This window comes from Daucus carota, chromosome 7 (assembly GCF_001625215.2).
Source record: "Daucus carota subsp. sativus chromosome 7, DH1 v3.0, whole genome shotgun sequence".
NCBI classification, from domain to species: domain Eukaryota; kingdom Viridiplantae; phylum Streptophyta; class Magnoliopsida; order Apiales; family Apiaceae; genus Daucus; species Daucus carota.
Window position 1 is genome coordinate 4,073,464 of NC_030387.2, and position 7,135 is coordinate 4,080,598.

Here is a 7,135-nt window from a genome sequence, read left to right on the forward strand (position 1 = left end):
GGTGTTCCGGACAATGTCTTTATTAACCAAAAACTGAATTACAGTTATGGACTCATGGACCATGGTACTCTACATATTTTTTGTTATATAAGTGACTTGAAAACGTTGTGGATCTAAAGCTAAATTGGTGTTGTATGATGGGCGAAAATGGAAAATAACAAGTCCAAGTAATAATCACAAATTTGATTGCTAAATAGTTGATAGTGTACTTCATCACTGCTAAGAGGCAGAGTACTTGTTCTTTCTTTGTTTTTTTTTCCCAGATTCGTCCCAGTCTGAGACTACTTTTGTAAACAGTATTCATCTTTTTTCAGATCTGTCTATTTCTATCAGTACTTTTGCAACTGAAAGTAGTTTTTAATTTCAAAGTAAATATATTTATGAAGAAAATTATATCCAAGGGACCTCCGAGATTTATATAAGCAAACTGCAGATAGTTTGATCTTTTTGCAAAGGAGGCACATAAAATTCTCCGATAATATACTAGTATTATTATTTGTAAAATACAATTTTTTGATTCGGCTAAATAATATATTTAATTAAGAAAAGAAAGAACTGTGATAATATAGGTTGCAATACAAGCCTGTCCACCCCTCTTGGGCTCTTATTCTACCAACCGCAAAGCCCAAAAAAAAATTCCAAATCAAGCTTATTACTTCCCCTGTTTTCATATTTTACCTTGCATATATGCAAAGATATTAAAAGCATTCCCTGCCACTCAAAACCCTTGATTAAAATGTGAGTTGACATATTAAAAATGAAAATTTTAGTCTAACAACTTGAAAAACTCATACTCCAACCATACCCAACTGTTGTCTATAATTTTAACCAACCTGGATGACTAAATTTGTCGAACCTCTACATGTCTGTAAAAAATCTGTAGGAAGATTGCACATCATTTATTACCATATTGAACTGATATATTCTATTTTAACAATCTAAAATATTAATAACATACTATTTTTAAATTATAACCAACCAATATAACTAATATTACCTCCATCCCAAATTAGATGACCCTGTTAACTTTGGTCACACAATTTAAAGTTCATTGACCGCATAGCTACCTGACTTATTTTTAAAATTTTATTTTTGTAAATAAAAATTAAAATATGAAATTTTCATTTACAAAAGAAAAAATAAAAAAATAAAAAACAAAAGTAGATGGTCAATGCACCTAAAGTTACATGCCCAAAGTCAACGGGGTCATCTAATTTGGGATGAAGGGAGTATCATTGAATCAAAATGTCTTACAGATTCAGCAAATTTTCACATAATGTCTTACAGGTCTCATTTAGCCAACGATTTAGCCAACGCCGTTGGAGATGCTCTAATCAAAACCCTTAATTAAAATTCGTTAAACCATACCATAAATAAAATTATAGATAATATGTGAAATTTCCTCCACTCCAACCACACATAACCCTTGTCTAAACAGCCAACCAATTGATGTTGGCTATATTTGACCAACCACTACAGGCCTGTAACAATATCTGTAGCAAGATTTCGTATCATTTATACATTCTATTTATAACAACTTGAAAGAATAATAACTTACTATTTTTGAAATATAAGCAACCAATATAGGCAGGCAGTACCATCGAAGCAAAATGATTTACAGCTTCGACAGGTCTAATTTAGCCAACCAGTTTTAGCCAACAGCGTTGTAGATGGTCTAACGAGTTTTTATCAAAAGTAGCTTACTAGCCTCCCGTCACACCGCATGTTATATTGGGGCCGTTTGGTTGGGCTTAAAAGAAGTGATTTATTGCTTAAAGTAAAGAAGTAAATTAAAAGTGAGAAGTTGATTTGGACTTATAAGTTATTATAAATGTTTGGATACCGTGACTTATAAGTTTTTAAGTGTTTTGATAACTTGACTTATAAGTTTTTAAGTGTTTTAGGATTATATTAAAAATATAATTAAGGAATAACATGAATAAATATGAGATAACATGAAGTAGCCAGCAGGAATGGAAAATGAACAAATACAATAGCAAGTTAGCACCAAAGAGGAGGGGCGGGGGCCGAAAGAATAAGTTGTGTCCTAAAAAAGCCGGGATGTATAGCTTTTTCTCCTGACTTCTTTTGCTGTTTTCAGGTGCTTTAAATTGTTTGCCAAACGCTTGGCAAGAAAGTGGAACTAGATTTCTGGATTTTTAAGTCCAGAAGTATCATTCCCAAACACCCACATTATATATAATATCTATTTTGTCATAAACAGATTAATAATTTTTTTTTCTCACAAGATATTGAGTTTACATATATAAATCCTTATCTTATAGTTTACTGTGAATATTTTACGGTTTGCTAAGTTTATTCAAATGTTATCTCATACTCCCTCCGTCCTACGTGCACTGTTTGCACGCATTTTGAGACTCTCGTAAAGTATAGTTCTATAATGTATTTTTTATTTTTTATTTTTTTGAATTAAAGTTTAAACGTCAAACTTTTTTTGGAGATTTTTTTTAAAAATAAATATATAATATAAGTATACTTTATAGGAGCATTAAAATGCGTGCCAAAAAGTAACGTAAAGAACCTGGTGGGACGGAGGGAGTATGATTTTTGTTATGTACTCCCTATAGGTTATGTTGATTAGTTAATCTGAAAATAGACCCGGCAAATTTTCACACGACACGAAAGCGATATGAAAATTTAATGTTTGTGTTTGTCTTTTGAGTACCCAACACGGTAGAGATGTTCAAAAAATCTGAAATCCGATCCGATCCGATCTGGAAAAAAATCTGAAAAACCCGATCCGAAAAAAACCCGGTCTGGCCTGGCCCGATCCGAAGGCCTAAAACAGGCCTAGTATTTTCCAAAAAATCCGGATAAAATCCGGATTTTTGAAAAATCCGGGTTTTTTTATAACTAAACCAGGCCTAGTATTTTTGGGAAAGCTCGGCCCGGCCCGGCCCGATTTTTGAAAAAGCCCGGTCCGATCTGGTTTCAAAAAAATCCGGATTTTTTTGGCCCGGTCTGGATCTGGCCCGAACAGATCTTTTGTGCATCTCTACAACACGGTACACATGTTGTATCGGTTTTGTGTTTATCCTTCGGGTACACGACACGACACGAGGTACACGAAATAAATATAGTTTAATAGTTAAATATTAATATTTAATTATAAATATGTATATTTTATAATAAATATATGTATATTTTCTTTTAAAATAATACATAGTTTATAATATTGTAAGTGTAAATGATTTAAATATATATATTTCATACTATTTTGTAAATTTTTTGTCTAGAAATCTAATATTTACATTTATTTATATATTTATTTATATTTATATTTAAATTCGATTTTAAACGAAACACGACACGAGAACGACACGAAAACGGAAGTACACGACACGAAAATACACGAATGCTAAACGGGTCGGTTTTGTATTTGGCCTTTGAGTACACAACACGAAAAAAGTATACGATCTGCACGAATTGTCAGGTCTATCTGAAAGTCATTTCATAAGATTGCATCTTAATTTTTTGAAAACATTAATATTATAATAAATAAATGAAAAAAAGTATTTAAAGATAGGGAATTTATCAAATATACTACTTTTTAGGATCTTATTTGCAAAAATACCATCTTCCTAAATTAATTGCATATTTACTAAACTAAGTTTCTAAATTGCAAAAATACTACCCCCTCCCCCTGCAACTAAATGCAACCTCATATGCAACTGAATGCCTGATTTCAAGTTCCACTTTTTAAATGTCATTTTCGACCTCATTCTTGAAATCCATATATATATATATATATATATATATATATATATATATATATATATATATTCTGAAAATCTGGTCGAAAATGACATTTGGAGACTGGAACTTGAAATCAGGCATTTAGTTGCATTCAGTTGCATTTGGTTGCATTCAGTTGATTCTATTTTGATCTAATGGCCCCGCCAGGGGCACCCATACATCAGTTGTAATTTACAGTTTTCAGTTGCATTTAGTTGCTTATGAGATTGCATATTCAGTTGAATATTGCCCCTGCGGGGCCTGCAACCCAAATCCACCACAATATCACCCCATCCTAAAAAAATTCAGTTGCTTATGAGGTTGCATTCAGTTGATTCTGTTTTGATCTAATGGCCCCGCCAGGGGCACCCATACATCAATTGTAATTTACAGTTTTCAGTTGCATATGAGATTGCATTCAACCATATGCAACTGAATGCAACCTCATATGCAACCATATGCAACCTCATATCCTTGGAATCCATACATATATATATATATATATATGGATTCCAAGGATGAGGTCGAAAATGACATTTGAGAACTGGAACTTGAAATCAGGCGTTCAGTTGCATGTGGTTGCATTCAGTTGCAGAAGGGAGGGGTAGTATTTTTGCAATTTAGAAACTTAGTGTAGTAAAACTGCAAATAGCTATTCTTGAGAAAAGTAAATTTGCAAAAATTTACTTTTTCCTATATATTTATGAAAAACCCCCTTAAAGATAAACGCATTTCATATCCGGTACAGTTTACTTTGATGAGTTGAGTGTTATTTTATACCATTTTTATATATGTATACTTTATCTAGGTTAATTTTCACCAGTAACTAACGAATCACTCTCTTTATATTACGAATCACTCTCTTTATATTATATCATATGTAATAAATTGCTAAATCAAAATTTTAATACTTTTATCATATGTATACAATGTTGACACTAATTTGATATAAAAATTAATATACGGTTATCGCCAACATCTTAATTGTTCAATAAAATTTAATATTATAATAAATAAATGAAAAAAGTATTTAAAGATAAACACATTTCTTAATGTAGATTATAATGATAACTATGATTTAAATTCGATAAATTTTGCCAATATATCACGTTATAGTGTTTTTTAAAAATAATTAAGACTTCGTTTCAGCTTTTTGCTTAAAAAAAAGTAAAACACTGTTTTGTGATATAAAAGTAGTTTCTTCGACTAACAGTTTCTGAAAATGTAGACTCCATGCTTTTGAATCTTTTGTGGGAAATTGTCATAAATTTCACTATCAAATCTTATCAAAATATTATTTTTCATATTATAATTCAAAATACACGGATATAAAAAAATTACCACATATTCAATGGATTTTTTCGATATCATATATTTTACCAGCACAATAATTTTGAAAATCACTCTCAAACAGACCATATGTTATATAATGTTAATTTATCATGATAATAAATTCTTATATAATGTTAACAGTAAAAATTGATTGTAAATATTTAAATAATTGATATAAGTTATTAATTATTAATTTTCAAATGATTGATTATAATTTTTTAAATAATTTACGGGTCACCACCTCACAAACACGAGCTGGGCACAGCATGACACAACCCGCCTGCTTAGTAGTGCCGATCCCGTTCCCGAGAAAATGAGCACGACCCGTGGGTGAACCAGTACGGCAAGGCTTGAACCGCTCGTTAGCCGGCTCTAATTTGAGTATTGATGAGCTAAACCAGCATAACAAGAGTCTCCAGTTGATTTTAAATATACCATCTCTCTCCCTCCACCCTCCACCACCAACCGGACTATCTGAAGTTTCTGCTATGGTTTAACTAACATTTAAGTACTAATATGATCTACTATATAAATAAATCATAAACCTGTTTAAACATTTTCTGGCATCGTGTTTCGTCCAACAGGACTATCTGAAGTTTCTGCATGGTTTAACTAACAAAAGTACTAATATGATCTACTATTTAAACCATAAACCTGGTACTTATTCGAACATTTTCTGGTATCATGTTTCCTTTCATAAAAATCAAGACTGTTTCCACTGTTGATTATTCATCCATATCATCAGAAACAGAAGAATGCACCCTTGAGGTTAATAAAGACATCGAAATGATATTTATAGTTCAAGAGATTTGGAAATCTTTCCCTTTTACTTTCCAGAACAGCTGCAACAATCTGTTCAAAGCTTGATAGAGATATGCCCATCTCTGAATTAATCACTGTTAACTAGCAATTTATTTTTATAACATTCTATTATTGCTGTACTTTAGATGTAAAATTCTGAAATATTACTTCTCTTGGAGCAGAAAATTATAGGATTTTGTCAGAACTTAATGACTTGGTAACCAACTGGAGTTTCTTCATTTATACTTTTCATGGATGTTCTGTGTTTTCAGTTGTACTTATTTGATTTCGACAGGGAAGACTTTGATTCTTGTCGCGGATCATTGTTTGTAATCAACTGCAAACAGACCGCAGATTATGTTCCAAAACGCGAATATGCAGAAACACCATTTAGTAAACTAAGGCATATATAAACAACAATCGGCATCTCTTTTGTTTTCATATATACGGTTCCTAAATTGTATACAGGGCAGACTATTTACGACAAATGAGAAGTTGGCTAATCTAAATTTGTTTCATCTCACAGATAAGATCGTGCATTCTCAAGAGTGCAATAAAAACTATTTGAACAACTTTATATGAAAAAGAGCTGCATCTTCTTGGTGTGGACTTTCTTCCTTTTATATTCTCAACTCAAAGGGATATGGGATGTTCTTAGTTCACCTGCAAAAATTATTTGTACAACTAAGGTCACTAAATGGTGTCTCAGTAATTCCACAATAAATATTGCCAGCTATCGCAAAATGGGAGTTTGAAGTGTATGAGATGTGCCATAAACTACATTATGGATGTGCAACAAGTGACTCGCTACCTCAGATTATTATGAAAGACACGGTGAATCTGGAGCTCTCAAACAACCACGAAGTAACTAAAATTACATTAGTCTGAACAAAAGGTTCCAACAAGCTTTATTTTAACTCGTTATAGAAGGAAACGGGAGCAAGTGATTCATGTATTAAGAAAACAAACTTCACCAGATGAAAGCTTAGATTAAGTGACAGCAAGTTTAAACTTAATTATAGGGAGAATCTGCAACTTTTTGGTAATTCACACACAACTTGGTTTTTTAGGTGTTGTATATGAGAACTACTTTTCGCCTTATGTGCATGTCATGCTTACATTTTTTTTTCTTGCCATAATGCTACATAATCAGAAATATGATTTAGTGCTATCTGATCCAGTTTGGATATTAGGTAGCGGAAATAATCTGCCAAGGCAAGGTAATAAAGGTTTTTAAATACCTGCA